Below are 19,344 nucleotides of genomic sequence, written 5' to 3' on the forward strand. Positions count from 1 at the left end.
AATGACTGATTGGTTCGTTCATGGGTAGCTGTAAACTCAGTAAATTATTTTGCTGGCCATGCTTATTGCTTTCTAATGAACGGAGTGTGTAGAGTAAGGAAGGTTACAACTTGAATAATCTCACCAAGCAATGCCATCACCATGAACGTCCGGAAGGGGGTCAAGGGCGGGCCACGCCCCCCACCCCCCGGAAAATGAATGTCTACCTTAATATTATATGAGCGTTGAAGAAACATAATATTTTCAGACTGAAACTTGCTTGCCCCTCCATGGAAAAAATCCTGCGGACGTCCATCACAAAACACGAAGTATCTCAGAGTCATTCGCGTTCACTTGTTCAGTTACAGCTCAGGCAGTGGCGGTTCCAAAACTGGTGGTGAGGGGGACAAGGACAGTTTACTTTCCCTTCGTAATATGGTTTAGCATAGTGCAGTGGGGCGGGGGGCAGTTGCTCCCCCCTAATCGCCGCCATTGGTTCAGAGCCTACCTTAACGTCGTGGGCACCGCACGCCCCTGGTGTGTTAATTGTGAGAGAACATCACACCTTCGTTCATACAGTTCGTCCGTGGTTAAGATGGCGTGATTTTTTCAATCCGGGGTGAAATATGAATCGCATTTGAGAGGGAAGTACTGTGTTTATGGATAGCTCTATATGAATTTTATGCTACCCTTTACATCCTGATGCTTTGCAACGTGTGTGGTTGTTGTACGGTCTCTAATAATGTTAAAAACAAAAAAGTTGATATGTTATTTATCAATCAGCGGCATGCATTTGAATACAGTTTTCATCATATCTTCTATGCCTGTCTGAATACATATACAACAAGTGGCAATGATATGTTACTGCCTTAAAAAAATAGTGCACAATTGTACACATCGGAACATATTTATAAATTATCATTTTCATGAGACAAAGTTTGTTTTTAATTCAACTTATGCTCAGATTGACTTGTACAGTTAAAATGTGCCTCCACCGGGAATCGAAACAGAAAGATAATTAGACACCCCATGCTCAGGTCGGGATTCGAACCCGAGAACGTAGGTGGAGAGTCCAAATGTCGGGCGTGTATATATATATATATATATATATATATATATATATATATATATATATATATATCACAGGGGTAAACGAGACTAAAAATAATTCAGGCGCCAGTCCCTTTTTCTCAGAAGTATATATATATTGCAAATGCGAGCTAAGGAAGTCATGAGTCCAACTAAGATATGAAATGTGATCTTAAAATATTTGATTTATTAATGAAAACGGAATTGGTGTTACGTTCTAAGCACAATTACTTCACGCGTCGAATTATTTTACTATTAATATTAACTTAATAATACGCAGCGGTGAACGATGAGACTCGGTGAAGTACACAGACTCCTCTCAGGTACAGGGATAGTGTTAGGCAAAGACAATATTCACAGCACTGAAAGGGTTTATTCTTTATTTATTGCAATTATAATGCAAATGTGCTTGAGACGAAGGCGAGGACTTCGCTTTGTCGATGAATTGACTCAACTAAAACGCATAAACTCAATGCGTGGCTATCGGCAAGCCTATGATCACATAGACCTAGCTTGCGCCCCGAACTACCACACCAAGAGATATGCAATGATAACTGAGCCAATATTTGCTCTTTAGCCTTTTATTTCCAAATTAATCCTTAGGCTAACTTTATTATTTGACGTAGAATGCTTGCAGTATTGTGCATATCATCAATGCATGGCCATCGGCGTACCTATGATCACATAGGCCTAGCTTGCGCCCCGAACTACCATACCAAGATGTATGCACAACACCGAGGAGTTCTTTTTAATTTTAAAAGCTTCGTCGATCCGTGGCGAAAAAGTGTGATGATTCTTACGCGATATCCTCGCTTTTATACTATTTTCGAGAACACAGATTAAAGTACAGATGAATCATTCACTATTTACAAAAGGATACTATCAACAAAACTGACATCTATACATCTTTAGAAATACAAATTCGTATAGTGCACTCTTGCAAACAAAGATACATTAAATTACCCATAATGTAGCATAAAATACAATAAACGATAAACAAAATATATATATTACAAACAGGGTGCAATATCACATATAATAACAAAGAAATTACGCTTTCTTTTACAAAAATAAATACATTAGTGACATATCTTCTACTGGTGACGTCACATAAAAATGTGGATCATATCATCTGCCCCTTCCTTTTGGAAACTAAGTTTCAGGAAGGAAGTTATCTACCTGGAGGAACCTTAGTTTTAAAGTACAAATTCTTTCCTTTTATCCTCCGAAAAACGCACCAGTTTTAGGTTATCCAAGTTAACCTTACCATATAATTCTTTAGTCCTTGGAATTAGCAATGTCACAACATTATTTTCCACTTTGTCCACTAGATAAGGTCCTATCCACAACATAAATAACTTTTGAATGGTCTTATCTAGTGAGCAGCTTAAGGAATGGTTTTTAACCATCACGAAGTCTCCAACTGTCACTGTCTTGGCGTTTCTCTTTAGTTTTAAATCCTACGACAGCTTCTTCTTCTCCCTGACTTGGGCTAAGAATAATTTGGACTTCCAATCCGGTTGGGCTTCTTCCCGTTCGGGCCAATTGAAATGGGTTAGAATCTCTCTGGGTATAGGATGATTGAAGAATAGTTCAGCAGGTGAATATCCACTGGTCTCAGAAATAGAATAATTAATTAACCAAATGACTGCAGGCGTATGTTACCATCAGGCTTACCAACAAGATGAATATCAAGGCACAGTGACATCTCTTTGTTTCCACTTTTTCCGTTCTTCTTTCAGGAGCTTTCTTTAGGCTATTAGTATGGGATATGGAGATCGATACACAGGTTCTGTGGTGGTGAGTTAAATCTCACACTGGAAGTTTTTAATAGTACCTGGTCTCTCGGAAAATACATCTCTATGCTTCAATAAGACTTCTTTCAATTGGCTTCTACCCCATTCGCATAAAATCTCATTCGCATTGACCTTCTGAAGAATGTCGTCAGGACTAGCAGTCCACTGATCGACATGGGAATCTTCACGGACGTTTCTTACATACGTCCCTTTCGAAGATCCATTATTCACGAGGTCCTGCTCTACCGGAACTCCGTCTACGGTGAGGGATAATTTCTCGCGCTGTAGGTCAATTCCTGCTTCATATTTCCTGAGGAATGAGTAGCCCAAAATAAAGTCAGCTTCGAGACCTTGCAAGACAAACATGTCCTCCAATAGATTTCTTCCAGCAATCTCTAGATATACTTGTCTACATCCCACAACTCTAGTTTTGTTTCTCCCAGTGAAATCAGTCAGCCTAACATCTGGACATGTTTGTAACTGCAATGACGGCAGCTTCTCTTTAATCTTCTTCCAAATGGCGTAGGTCATGAGATTACATTCGCTGCCAGTGTCCAGAACACAAATAAAATCGACGCTTGTTACAGTTGCTTTAATTAACGGAGCCCTGGGTAAATTTTCCTTTCTAACTGCCTGTTGTAGTGCTCTATCTAAACTTTGTTCTCCTTCATTGAGAGTCAGCACAACAAAAAGATGATTATCTTCACTATTTATAACGCTGTCATCGGTTCCCAGAGAAGTCCAAGATTTTAGACCAACCGTGATCGGGAGCGAAGAATTCACGTTGGGCGACTGGCTAAATCCGACTGCATACCACTCGGATTAGCACTAGTCGATGGTGCCCAACAAAAATCTCTTGTCATGTCGACGCTTTGTCGTTGCTCGTTCGTCAAACGTGAAGCAGAAGGTTCAAACTGAGGCGCCGTAGCTCTGAAGTTACTGGGTTCAGAGGCGTTACGTAAGGAGTCACGGGAATGGTCTTTTGGATCAGATCTGGAACGACGCGTCCCACGTGCGTAGTTGTTCCTGCCATCCCTTCTAGGAGGATTACGTCGTCTGTTGTAATTGGAATATCCATTCCTCTGGTTCTGCATAACTTGTCTGACTCTGGGTTGTTGGTTTCCAATTCTATTTTGTCTGGGAGCATTTCCCTGGCCTGCACCTTCCCTATTCCACACAGGCTTCCAACTGTCCTGCTCTTCAAGCACCTCGAATCTTTTCAAAAAATCAGCAAGCTGTCGTACTGTTCGAGGAGAATTAGCCAAACTCAGGCTGCGGGCTCTATATGGAAGCTGAGAGATTATTAAGTTCACTATCTCTGGTTCTACATAACGGGCAGACAGATTGCGGTAGGCTGAGTAAATGGACCATGCGTATTCTTCCATACTTCCAGACTGCTTTGAATATCGACGAGATCTCACTGCCGTCAGCTGTCTCTCTTTGGCCTCTTCAGAAGCATATTGTTTGCAAAAACGGCGGCAGAAATCAGAATAGGACCTGAACTCCAACTGATTTCCTCGAAACCAATGCTCAGCCTGGCCTTTGAATAACCGAGTAATAATCTCCAATCGGTATTCGTATGGAACTTGCATTAAATCAAAGTTGATATTGAGTTCTTTTAAATACTGTTCAGCATTCTGGGCTTCCATGTCTCCCTTGAACTTGGACAAGGAATTAAGGTCTGCCATCCTTGGGGTTCCTGTCGTCGTTGAACGCTGAGTTCGCGGTGGTGACTCATCTGACCCGCTTCTCACATTTCCATGCCTTCGTGTTCGCTTCCTGATATTCGCTTGATACTGAGAGTTCGAGCTGGTGCTGGAAGAGGAGGAACTGCGATCTTTCTTCCTTGCTAGACGTTTCCTCTTTGCCCCTTCTTCATAACGACGATGCCGTGCCCTGGGAGATTCACGCTCTCTGTAACCTCTATCATCGTCCGAAAGACTGAAGGTAGGTGGAACTGCAGAGGCCACTTCATTAGCTCTTGAATCAGCAGTAACTCGTGGGCGACATACTTGTTTGTCTTTTCTAGTTCTCTCTCCACCTGTTCTGTCCATGGCTTCATTTAGTTCAATGTTAATAGTTGGCAACACTGCACTCTCAGCAACTGCAGACGGGTGACCAGCTGTTCGAGATCCGATTTCTGTTTCCGTTTGCCGGGTAACGTGCATAGTCTCTAACTAATTCGTAAGTTGTTCTACTTGAGTCTTTATTTCCTCAACATCCTTGCTTCTTTGAGACACAACGATGGAAATCTGACTAATATTTTCTTGGACCTCAGCCCGAAACTGTATTTTGTCAGTCTCGGCCTCGGCCAATATCTGTTCCATCGTCAGCTGTTTTTCAATAATCTTATTGCACTCCTCAGTGAATCTCGAATTAATATCCTCTACATCGATGCGAACACTTTCCGTGGCTTTATTAACATCGGCTGCCAAGCTACGCCGGAAGTCATCAAAGTCTATCTCTCTAGCCTGCCGGATTTCTTCAGAGAGTCGCGCCCTAGATTCCTCGTTCTCAGACTTCAGTTGTTGAATCTCACAGGCCATCTCGCCTATTTCAGCTCTTAATACTTTTATAGATTCGTCGTGCTGCTTACCGATATCATCCTTTAGCAACGCACATTGTCTGAGGATATCTTCCTTTAATATGTCAGATTGTCTACAGATATCAGCCTTCAGTGCTTCAGACTGTTTACACATATCAGCCTGCAATGTTTCAGACTGTTTGCAGATATCAGCTTTCAGTGCTTCAGACTGTTTGCTAATATCATTGCTAATATCAGCCTTCAGTGCTTATGACTGTTTACACATATCAACCTATAATGTTTCCATACTTTCAACTTGCTGCTTGCTAATTCCTTCAATCATCGCTTTTAAAGCTTCAAACATATTTAATGGATCAGATGTAATAGTTGTAGACAATGATTCACATTCCTTACAAACGAAATCGGTAGCTTCGTGGCTTTCAGATCGAACATCTAAGCCACAACATTCATAATGTAGAAGCTTTGTACATTTATTGCACACAAATGTGGTTTTATCTTTATCAATGTCCCGACAACAATCGACATTAAGTCCTGAACTCGAAATAAGATTTTTATTTGCGCTACGCAAATGCTTCTTTTCCATTTCGAAACGAAATAACTCTGTGCTTTTCTATAACTATGAAAGTTCATGTTCTTGCACAATTAATCTCAACTTTAAACAATTGTCTTGCCCTTGTACACTACAAAATCGAGCCCCACGTTGAGTTGTCACTTGTTACGTTCTAAGCCCAATTACTTCACGCGTCGTATTATTTTACTATTAATATTAACTTAATAATACGCAGCTGTGAACGATGAGACTCGGTGAAGTACACACACTCCTCTCAGGTACAGGGATAGTGTTAGGCAAAGACAATATTCACAGCACAGAGAAATAAAACCACATTACTGCAGTATGTATAAACTGAAAGGGTTTATTCTTTATTTATTGCAATTATAATGCAAATGTACTTGAGACGAAGGCGAGGACTTCGCTTTGTCGATGAATTGACTCAACTAAAACGCATAAACTCAATGCGTGGCTATCGGCAAGCCTATGATCACATAGACCTAGCTTGCGCCCCGAACTACCACACCAAGAGATATGCAATGATAACTGAGCCAATATTTGCTCTTTAGCCTTTTATTTCCAAATTAATCCTTAGGCTAGCTTTATTATTTAACGTAGAATGCTTGCAGTATTGTGCATATCATCAATGCATGGCTATCGGCGTACCTATGTTCACATAGGCCTAGCTTGCGCCCCAAACTACCATACCAAGATGTATGCACAACACCGAGGAGTTCTTTTTAATTTTAAAAGCTTCGTCGATCCGTGGCGAAAAAGTGTGATGATTCTTCCTTTTTTTTTTCGTTGACAGGGCTTTTCTGCCCCAGCATCAGTTTTATTTTGCTTGAATCTCGTTTACAAATACAAATACATTGATAGAAATACATTCAGGATTCCCCTTTCCCCCCGCATTTAAATGGCGAAGATTGAAAGGGGAACCATTTTTTACAGAATTTTCACAACCCCAATGAGACCTCCCGCAACTGTGGCAAGGCTGGTTCGTAGGGGTTGTACAATGTAGGGAACATTTATAACATTTATATAGAAGACAACGCAAGACAACACAAGGTACCCTAAGGCACCAAAGCGTCGACTAAGTGAGTAATCACCCTTCGTCACGTCGATCTATCCGGCGCTTCCCGGATTTTTTGGATTCCCTGAAGTAGCTGTAGTAGTCCAGGGATGACGTCCGGCTGCGCCAGTTGTCGGAGTAACTCCAGCAGGGACGCATGATCGGTAGTCAAAAACTCTGGTGTCGAAGGTGTGGCAGGGCGGGGGGGCTGTCGCGGTGCATGATGACGTCGGTCTCTGCAGCTTGCATCGGATTTCCGATTGGTCGAACTGGTGTCGGTTCGTGGACGGTAGTCCCGAGCTGGTGTCTTCACCGGGACGTCTGATCGAATGGGCCTTGGTGCTATGTGGCGTTTGGGGTCCGATGGGGCCCGTCGTTCTTTCTTAACTTTCTGGAACAGGGAGCAACCCCTGTAGCTGGCGTAGTGGGCTTGTCCGCAGTTCGCGCATCTTGGTAGGGTAGGTTTGTCCTTCTGGGGGCAGTCGGAAAATTTATGAGGCCCCGCACACTTTACGCAGCGGGGCGTCGCATAGCAGTGTCGTTGCCCATGCCCGACCCTCTGACAGGCATGGCATTGCAGGATCTGTTTGGAGCGGTACTTTTCTACCCTCATCGTGTATACTCCTAGGCTGTCGAGCTGGAAGATCTCGTGGGACTTCGATACATTGGGCAGGACGACCAGTATCAATGGTAACGGTCGTCTGGGCGGTCTGGGAGCAGGTGTACTCTGTTCCTCAACAGTGGCGTGCTGAGAGCGTCGGATTGGGGCCTTTAGGCGGCTGGCACTATGGATGGTGAATCCATGTTCCTGAGTCAGAATCTCAGCTACTTTCTCGGGGTCGAGGTCCTCCGGGAGAAATCGAAGGATGACTTTCAATTTCGCAGCGGCGGAGGAGCTGTATGCGTAACCGATTTTTTGGCTGTCGAGGAATTCACGTATTTTTGTGAAATTCCGCTGGTCTTGCGTGGTAACTCTGCAACCTCCTCTCGTGAAGATGAATTGTGCACGGTTGTGTACAACCTTGCATATTGCGTTGGGTATTTCGCAACTAGTCGTATTAAAAATGGTTATGCATGGCGGCTTGCGTGTCTTGCTGCTAGGCTGCGACTCGGTCTGGCGGTCGCTGTCGTATTCGCTGCCGGTATCTGCATCCCCCTCTGAGTCGGTGTTTTGTCGATCTTCTCATGCTCGCTTCTTCCAACGCCCCTTCTCCATGGCTGGGGTTTTCGGAATTGAATAATTCCCGTTTACCGAAGCGTGGTGAAGGTTCCGAGGTGCTGACGCCTCGGCATCTCGGTGAAGGATGTTATAATTCTTACGCGATATCCTCGCTTTTATACTATTTTCGAGAACACAGATTAAAGTACAGATGAATCATTCACTATCTACAAAAGGATACTATCAACAAAACTGACATCTATACATCTTTAGAAATACAAATTCGTATAGTGCACTCTTGCTAAACAAAGATACATTAAGTTACCCATAATGTAGCATAAAATACAATAAACGATAAACAAAAGATAGATATTACTATAACAAGAAATGTTATAATGAACATATTTGTATGTTCTTATTTTAGTGTACTTCAATAATTCTCGTTTACTTTTGGTAAATTTCATCAAAGCTACCTCACTACGTTTATCATTCTATTGGTGGACTTTGTAGCTAAAATCTTGTATACGAAAAGACATCAGTGTAAGGAACGGTTAAAGGAATGATTCATATAATCGGTTTACATACCATACGGGATTACAGTTTCCGGGCCGATTCTGGACAGAAGAATGGTTGTGTTGATTATTTGAGTAATGTGATATTCTAATAAGTGGATTTAAGTGAAATCTCGAACTTAACGAGTGAATTTGAAGCAGCGGAGTTCGAAACATTGAACTTACTACGGCGAATCGAAGAGCGGACTCGTTTGTTGACGAACGGGTAAAAGATCGATGCAGTACGATCGTTCGTCCGGGAAAGGAAGATGGAGAGCCCATAAGGTTTTGTTCGGAAAAGAATATCAAGGAATATCCGAACATCTGGAAATTTGCCATGCAATCCATATGTCGCAAATGATCCATAAAGGTTCAGGAAACATGCAACGCAAAGAATATCGGTTCACCAAGTAAGGATACAGCCGATAATTGATGACTTTTTTGTGCAAGTGATCTACGGATCGTGGTTCGGGCATTGGCTGTAAGTACCAAACTTTATATATTAAGTGCACCCAGACGTCTGTAGGAATAACCTTGGGAATAACTGCATTAAAGATTTCTACATTGTGTTGACATTTATCAAAACAAAGGCTCCTTCCGTGCATTATAACAAGAATATACATATGAATTAATGTAAATGTTGCTTTTCAGGAAGAAGTTCATTTTGTGCTGGTCACTTAAGTATGAATAATGCCCAGGAATATTTTTGACAGTTGGGTTATCAATTAGGTCAGGTTAAAGGGTTATGTTCACTGAAGTTCAGATCATAATCTATAAATCTATGTAACTTGGGTAACTTTTCTTGAGACCCAGTCTCCTGTACATCAGCTGATATTAACACAAGCGAGTCAGGTCCAGGAGAGAGGGTAAAATTGTATGGTGAATCAAAATTTTATCAATTGGAATGGGAATTGTTGTTTACTATTCAGTTTTCTTGAACCGTAATTAGTATGCGAGTTATTCAGTTTACATATAGGGTGAACTGATGTAAATTGGCACTTCAATCACTGAAAAATACAATTTCAGTTGGGTGTAACTTACTTGTTTCTCTACGAATTTCATGTAATTGAATGAAGTGAACATGTATGCAAATGTTTACTTTATTGCTTAGTATGCCTGTGGATATGTAATCCTGTTCGTTAATGGACACAGCGACCAGCGTTACCAGGGTAATGGGTTACATTGAAATTGTGGTCTGAATTAAAATAATTTCAGTGTTCATCTAAATGGGATTGATCGTAGTGTGATAATTTCCATTTAGCATACCTATTCATCAAGGCCACGAAACTCCCATAGTGTGTACTGGCACACGTTGAGTACATGCTTCCAGCTGCTTTGGAGTTGCAAAGAACTTCGATCTGCTCGATGTAGTCCGTCCTCCTGACGTGAACTCCAATCAAGGTCACTTCCTCACTTGTTTTCTTATGCATTAACAACCTTACGTGGACAAACTGTTCAACAGCCGCGTCAATATATTCTTGACGATATACGAATTCTTTCTTCAGGTCTTTCTGGTAATACACAACTTCCCTCACGAGGGCAATGTACACTTCGCAACATCTTATTTGACCGCCCTGAAAAATGTCAAAGTCCGGAATTCGTAAATTTGGCAGCATAGCGCTTCAGAGCCAACTAAGAGTAGCCAACTTTGCAACATTTCTTCTTCCTAAATGAAAACGCTCTTGTGATTTTTTTTCATTCTTTCACATTCCATAAAGTAAAGATACCCTAAAGCAGTAATAAAATACATGAGTAGACAAAAATTGTTAAGTGGAAATACGAATGTTGAAAATATTTCAAGATTCTTCGTTCTGAATTTGAAAATAGGGAAATGTATGTGCATTGTGAAACACTGAACAGGTTCTCATCCACCTGGAAAGAATTGCGGTCACATTTGAATGCAAGAAGGCCAATTTATGATGATTTTATGCGAAATGATTAGTAAAGATACCCTGCACAACACCACACGATTCTGTAAAGTGTGTCTTTTCCTTGGTTCTTGGCGAAAAATGGTTCGAAACTCTGGCGCAATGTTGCTTCAACTGAGATTAACGTGCTTTACTGAGCTCTCTGTTAGCAATCTCCTGGAGTAGTTAGTTCGTTAGATGACAGCACTTTCGTTTTTATACCGTTTTCGTCAAGATCGAAACATCGTAGGTTCAAATCCCACCCTTTCCTTGTTATTTTTCATTTTTATTTACAGAGTACGAAGTGTTCTATTTGTTGTTGTTGTTGTTGATTTAGTGTTTTAAGTCCACTTTATGCACAGTAAGGCTAAGCGGGACTGGACCTACAGTTTAAAGTGGGATCCGAACCACTTGTGCCTCCACCGGGTATCGAACCCGGGGCCCCTTGATTACAAGGCGACGACGCTACCACTGCGCCATCGGGGAGGCCACGAAGTGTTCTAATAACGTAATATAATATTATATGATATTACTGTAAATATTTATGCGATGCATGCTGAGTGGCGGCGATTGGGTTTCAAAACTGATGGGGCAAGGTGGGGGGAGGGCAAGGACAGTTCCTTTCCCTTGGTAGATAATGTTAAGCATAGTGCGGGGTCATCTGCCCCTCCACACTCTATAATCGTTGCCACTGTGCATGCCTCAAGTAATGCTTCTATTAATGTTTTTAATCTTTCAGTGATTGGTAGGATTTTAGCAAATACTTTTCCTTTCATTCAACTGTTATAAGTTAACACATATTAAGAACTTACATGTCAACTTTCTCCATCCGGAAATGCTGGACATAAATCGCATAAATATCAACGGAAATATCCAAGAAACGTAGATAAGCATTCTTGTCCAAAGCCGTTCACTTCCCGAAAAAGATTTTGCAAAGCAGTAGGTTTGAACCCATGACTTTCCATTCCATAAGCAAACGATCCCCCTACACCACACGGTTCACGTTATTTTATGCACTCGGTTCGGATCCAGTAGGTCCAGTCCCGATTAGCCTTACTATGCATAAAGTTGACTTAAAACACCAAATCAACCAATTCATCTCCTTTCAGAGTGGGCCTTCTATGATACTGTAGTCGGCCAGCATCCGAAAATACAGTTCTGCTTCGCGTACACCAGAGTGTAATTGTATTTAATATTGTGACTAATTTTACTTTAAAACTACAGATTAAAGCGATAATAGTGTCCAGAAAAAGAACCTCAAAGTAGATCTTCACACAAAGTATTTTAATCCATTGCCAAACATTTCAGTTAAGAATAATATTATGCTTTTCCATTGACCGTATTTTCGATTCATTTTGAATTTGCTAAAAGGACATCTAAATATGTAAGTTTTACTAGTAAATGCATTTAAAATGCACGAAACAACAGGAGAGGAGAAAAATAAACCTCAAAAAATAAGTAAAAATGCAACAAAAACTGTTAAAAATACTGACAAATAAACTAAAAGCCAAAAAAGGCCGAAAAATGCAAAAAGCAAAATGTAAAATAGAAAGTGTTTTCCGGCTCTAACTGAAGGGAAACGGACATGATATCAGGTTTAGCATTGTTTATAAGGGTCAGAAAAAAAGTTGATTTTTCATCAACTTCCGGACCCTAATTATTAATTATGACCATTGAAAAAGTTGGAGGTAGCTTACTTAAAATTCGCTTTCTGACTGATCGTATCGTCCCATATCTCCACTTTATAATACAGAAAAAAATCAAGTTCATATTTCGAAAATGACTTGGAGATATCCACCACGAAAATATGTTTTTCATAGTTTGAAGTTCGTTAGTATTATCTTTCAAGGTTTCCATTGTTTTAATTTCAAACATATTTTATATTTCATACGTTGAATATCCATTTCCTCTCTCTTTTGATACAGTCTTTGGAAAAAGGCTGAAGTTTCTTGTCAAACGGAGTCTGGTTCAAATGACTCCTTTTTGCTCTCCTGTTCCTACTTTAAACAAACAACAACATACTTCGTAACTAATCGATTGCTTGTTCAAAACACGGAATTTTTACACGATTTACAAAATATGACAAAACGCCAATAGACATGTTCATCATTTTTGCCTTTCAGCGATTCTCGATTTTATCTGAATTCGATTCCTCATGAAAATTGCCATGAGGAAATTATAGATATGACATTATGTGTGAATTGGTTTCTTCAAACTGGTATCAAGTTTTAACATGAGCTGTCTGGAGAGGAGGAAGCGTGCTTGATATTCACGAGGGAGGTCGTAGGTTCGATTCTCCACCTAGGCAGGATTTTTTCAGGAGTTTATCGTTGGATGTAAAGTTTATCCACCGTGCTAAGAAGTTAACATTGGTCTCTGTATTTCACGAGGTGAAAGGAAATAGTAAGAGGAAGTTATTTCGATGATAGGAGGAAGTCACATGCCACGTGGGATGCGCAGATTCCAGTTACGTAGAGCTAAGTCTGTGATGGTGGTTTCGAATATTGCAAAGTTAGTGGGCAAAGTTTGTTATATCTGATACTCGTACTTTCTGTTCAAAGAAGACAAACATTTTAGATACAAAGCAGTGAGGAATTAACGATCATTATGAGGTATTGAATTTTTTGTTTGTCACTCACTATATAAATACTTATTAGTAGTATATTATCGAATAACAATTTACTTACGTTAATTAGCGATTTACTATTAGTTTTAGACGCATGGTAAGATGGTGGTGAGGGGATTGAAAACAGTCATTACGAAGGAACGGACATAAAATTACCAATCTTAGCAATTTGAACTCATTAAACGCTCTCCTTCGTTACAGTACTGCACTACATCACTACTTAACGTAACTGTATATCTTTTTTAGTATATCGAAATCAAATAATCAATATTTTAGGTGTCAGTGAAGAAGAAAAATACATAACTTAAATAACATTACATTTTGCATCCTGAATACATATATGTGATTTGTAAATTAATCATGATGTGTGTGTTAACACAACATATGAACAATAACTAAAAAGAAAAGTTTTGACTTTAAATCCTGGAAATCTCCAACTTCTAAGGGGAAATATGCGCAGAAGGGTCCCTCAAATGTGCATCGGGTTCATTTTTTAAATATTCTAATATCAACAGTATCTGTTCAACCAAAAAAAAATGAGGAGAGGGTGGGATTTCAACCCGCGACCTTTCACGCTTGACGAAAAACGAGGATAGCAGCGCTTAACCAACTGCTCTACGTTAACTTAATAACATCATAAACTTAAAAAACATGTTGACGTTTATGAACACTCCCACCTTGATGTGTTTCAAGCACATTTTCTCGACAAGTCGTGTAAAATATATGTTCTTGAGAACTGTTCGATATTATGCAAGGTATTGTAAATAAAATGTCGCATAAAATCCTCACAAATTTCCTTCTTTCTGCACGAACTTGATGGCAATTTCCTCCAGGTGGAGAAATACTCTATTCAGTGTTTCAAACCCCCAAAATTTCAAGTCGAGCAAGCAGAATCGTAAATATCCCTCAAGGTTCTTTTTCCAATTTATTATTTCTGTTTGATTGTGTATTATAATAGCGGTTTGTAGTTTCTAAGTTCATGGAAAGTGTTAAATTGAAAACCTCTCACCGCAGCGTTTTTCGTCTAGTGGAAGGACCTGCTCAAACTTGGCTACTGTCACCTGGAGCCGAAGTGCAATGTTGCTAAGTTTACGATTTCGGGACTTAGAATTCTTTCGGGGCGGTCAAATAAGATGTTGCGAAGTGTACGGATACAAGATCATGTTTCCGTACAAAAGCACAAAGTCTTTCTCGCAATGGTTTACAGTGTCTATGGAGGGAACAGTTAGATTCAGAAAGACTTTCTGCAAAGCTTTAAAGAGTGAGTGTTGTACAGTCACGGACACTGCTGGGTTGTAACGACCTTATTGAAGAAGCAATGAAGCAAGCCCATGGATGTCCGCAGGATTTTTTCCAGGGAGGAGCAAGGAAGGTATTATTTTCCAGGGGGGGCCAACGAAGACAAATTTTCCCCAAAAATAGTGTTGTTCCCTAAAAAAACATTGCTTAAATTTGAATGTATGGTGTTCATGCAATAATTAACACATATTATTGTGGCTAAAATGAAATTATATGTGTGAAATACATAATTTTTGGTTGATTTTCATTTTCCAGGGGGGCCACGCCCCCCCCTTGCCCCCCTTCCCGACGCCCATGAGCAAGCCATCCATGTCTGACCACCAAGCGCCTTGTGACTAGACAACCCAACCAGCATTGCAATCCTGCGGCTTTTATACCAGTCAAGGGTATACATCTCTGTAAATTGAGTAGTGATGCCAAAGAGAAATTCGAGATGAAGATTGTCGATCGTAATGTCTCGTGTTCTCGACATGGAATAATACTCGGTCCACGTTACGTTCCATTATTTAATGTTGTTTGGGAACGAACCTGACGGACTGGGTTTATATTTTCACTCCTTGCATTACAGTAAATTCCATATTTTACAATTATATTAATGCTTTGAACGAAAATAATGTCCAGAAAAACATCGAACACACTTTCACACAATTCTTCTCACTCACATGCACGTGAAAACAAACACACAAAGCTAAGTTTTAACTTCCAAGTGAATGTCCAAATAACAGTAAATGGAGATGCACGATGTGCGAAACATGGGATTTTTCACAGAAAAAATGCGTCTATTTTTGACATACGTGGTTTCTATTAATAGACATTGAAACAATTATGAGAGAAATTAACATGCAGTTTCGTCTTCAGGTGTTGAGGAAGGAAACAGACTGACTGGAAAAAAGAAAACATGGTGCTATTGATAGAGTGTTGGTTAGCGTACAGAGCTTTCATCCATCAGGTCTAGGTTCGATCCCCACCAAGGACATTTTCTTTATTCTTTTCTATTAGTGAAGAAGTATATAATATTGTTTTATACGCCTTTTGACGAAAGGTTACACATCAAATTTGTTCGTTTAATCTGTATTTTCATTCTTCTAATAAGTTCTCTATCACAAGGGGATATAGGGATTCTCTATCTAGGAGATGGATATCTTCTCAATGGTTATGTAGCTACGATTCTCCAGTCCCTTCCACCCACTTGTCTTATTTATTTACTTCATTCATATCAACTCACGAAATACCATGAATCTAACGAAAACAAACAGATATAGTTAGAACAAGAAACACACCTCACGTCGAAGGTTCCAGACTCGAGTTCTGGCTTTTTTTTTTGCGAGGGTGATTATTCTTGTGTGTCTGTTTATCATATTTGTGAAAAAAAATATTCCTCATTATTGGCGTGGTTAACCTAGGGAGAGACCAAAGCGACTGAAATAACAAAAGTACAGAAAATGCAAGACACATCTGCCTAGGCATGTTATACCTTGGGAATTAGCAATCTGAAAATTAACTTGCGTTTCAGTCGACTACTTGCGAAAGAGTTTCGTGTTGTCTCGTTTGGAGTGTTGGTTATCCGAGTTCGGGCCCAGCGGAAGGAAAGGTTTTTTTTGTCTAATTTCATCCAACCTTATTTATAAAACTGAGGTTTCTGCAAGACCTTTTGAATTGCATGCCACTTCGTATGTTGGTAATCTGAAAGCAGCAACGATGAAAATTTGATGTTCGCAAGCAACGATGTATTTGTGTATGTGTTGAAAAAATGCAGTTATTTATTAGCGAAAAACATGCAGTCACGTGATCATTAAGAACGCTTCCTAGTTGTCAGTGCTAATATGGCAGTAGCTACATTCTGTCAACACACACCAACTTTCATGTTCCCCGTGAAATGATTACCTTTCCACGTTACAAAATCATGAGTGCTGTCTAAAGCAATACTTTGATACTTGCGTTTGCATGTTCGAATCTAAAGTAATACCAATTTTTTTTCCCCAGCAAATGACATTGAAACCATTAATAACTGTTTGCAATGTGATATTGATATCATATATGGAAAGAATAAAAATGGAGAATTTCGCTTAAAACAACTTATAAATAGGGGGCGGAAGTTGATGAAATGTCATCTTTTTTCTGACATCTCGGACATGATGCCCATTAAATATACACAATATTACACTTCGTCTAGAACCCAAAAAAGGTTATTTTAAAGTGCATTTTTTTGCATTTGTTGCCATTTGTCAGGTTTTAGGTCATTTTCTCCGATTTTCGGTATTCCCGTCTTTTTTCGCAATATTCGGTATATTGTTTCATCATATTTTGTCACTACTTTAATTTTTGTAATATTCTTGAAACTTTTCAGGAAGGGTAATATATGCCTATATATATCTCGCAGGATTGCAATTTACGAGCAAAAGAAAACTGAACTAGTGACAGTCTTTGTTGCGCCGGGAGAAACCACCAGATGCCCGTCTGGGGCAAACTCAGATTTAAGATCAGATAAGGAGAGGCTGGAAATACCATAGCTAGACCCTGTATCCATTGGAAATCCTCGTTGCATATTTTAATTGAATGTGCAAGTGCTATCATTTGGTGCCTTTTTTTTAAGCAATATTGCATTTTGTTTAATTTCATCTTCATTTCAATTTTTAACCTGAAACTAACAAATTTAATGGTCATTTTTTCCGTTTTTTAGGATATTCTATATATCAATTACCTATACATCTTTTAGGTCATCAACTTCCGCTCCCTACTTATAAATATATTAAATTATGTGGATACCTGGTGTGAAACGTACGATGCACGATCAGAGAGCCTGAATGTTGCATTGAAAACTGCAGAGAACAATGACTGACTTATGAACAGTGAAAGGTTTTTCCATGCTCCAATGGGATTTTATTTATAACTATAAATAAACAAGGGAGAAGGACACAGGTTGGTATGATGAACTAAATTGTAAACTAAAAGTTTTAATTGAAGAAACAAAACACGTTCACGTTTAAAAATAGGGCATTCAATTTCAGGCACATTACACTAACTGAAAGTCTATTTTCGAAATTAATAATATTTGGATATCCGGCAAATCCAAACTTGATGTTAACCACGTAATGCACTTGATAATCAAAGAAACATATTTTTTTTGAGCATGCCCTTTATTTTGTGTCTTGATTGTTGAAATAATACGTTGAAACGAACAGTAGTATGTTTTAGAGTGTGTTTAGAATCTCTTGTGTACTGCATGGGAATACTGAAGTCATTTTAGTTCCCTAATCAAATAACAATTATTCAGTGTAATCTTTAAAAAGGAAAGCCTTTGTTCCTTTGCAGCTTTTCATGACAGAAATTCAATTGCAAGACAAGTTACCAAATTAGCAATAGTTCTCTTACATATTTGTGGTATGTGCTTGTCTGCCTTATACCGGATGATGAAGGAAGCAGATATAAAATATATACAATTACTGTTCTTGGGTAGCTCGTCCTGCTTTTGTCAGAAAACCTGATCAGCATACTGAACCAAGCCATCACACTAGATACGACTTCAATAATATAATTCCGTTTCTCCGGTCAAATAACTCCAAAAAAGGCAATAAAATTGTCAGTGTGAGGAGACGGAGAAATAATTTCCTTTTATCTTACATTATACTCTGTCTGTATGCCTAGTGTGGTTTGTCTGTCCCAAAGCTGAAGACAAACCTCTGTCTACTGTAACGCGTGGCATGTTTTCTTCCAGCTTACAAATCACGTAAAATACCTTCGTTCACTTCAGTGTGCTGGTTCTGCAGGCACAAGGTCAAGTCGACTGATAGGCAGATACCATGTGACTCCGGGGCCACGCAGGAGATACATGATTCGATTCCCGTTTGATTGCCTCCAATTTTTTTCTTAACTCGAGCAACTATATATTTCAATTTATTTATTGCGAACATTCTTATTTTATTTGCTGTGCGAATTGTTGAATTTTGAATTGAATTTTGTTTTCCAAACGATTACAATATTTTCTTGTGAATAGTATTATATGTATTTCTGGATCATTTTCTCGAAAGAAATGTATACTTTTCGCCAGGCATAACATTTTATTGAGTATGTTTGTAAAATTATGAGAAATGTGAAAAAACTGTCGTAAAAATTAATTTTCACAAATAAAATTTAAAACGGTAAAGTAAGGATTTCCACCCAAAAATAAAGTAAAAATGTATTTAACTTTTACTCCCATAAATTATTAAATAAAATGCAATAATTAGTTGCTCGAGTTATTTTTTAAAAAATAGATCAATAGAACGGGAATCGAACTCAAAGCCTTCTTTACTTGAAACTTATCCGCTACCACGGAGCCACCTGACCACTTGAAAATCATGTATTAGCTTCGCCTCATCAAGGCACTTGGAACTCATCGAAACCTTCAAGGGCTTTTCCTCGATTTTTTTCTTCTTTTCAAGTCCACTTTATGCACAATAAGAAAACTGGATTATAGTGGGATTCCAACCACTTGTGTCTAAACCGCGTATCAAACTTTTCCTCGGGAATTGTTGGCTAGCGTGCGATATTACCAATACTCGGTTCGGGCATGGATGTGGGTGTTTGTCCCAATGAGAATAAATAGAATATAGAGGAAATTGACATGTGTGACAACTAAGAAAAAGGTGAAGAACGGGGATACAATTAATTTTGAAAATACTCTTTCAGTTAGTGTAATGTGCCTGGAATTGAATGCCCTATTTTTAAACGTGAACGTGTTTTGTTTCTTCAATTAAAACTTTTAGTTTACAATTTAGTTCATCATACCAAC

This window comes from Lepisma saccharinum, chromosome 4, assembly GCF_977018435.1.
Source record: "Lepisma saccharinum chromosome 4, izLepSacc3.1, whole genome shotgun sequence".
Taxonomy (NCBI): Eukaryota; Metazoa; Arthropoda; class Insecta; order Zygentoma; family Lepismatidae; genus Lepisma; species Lepisma saccharinum.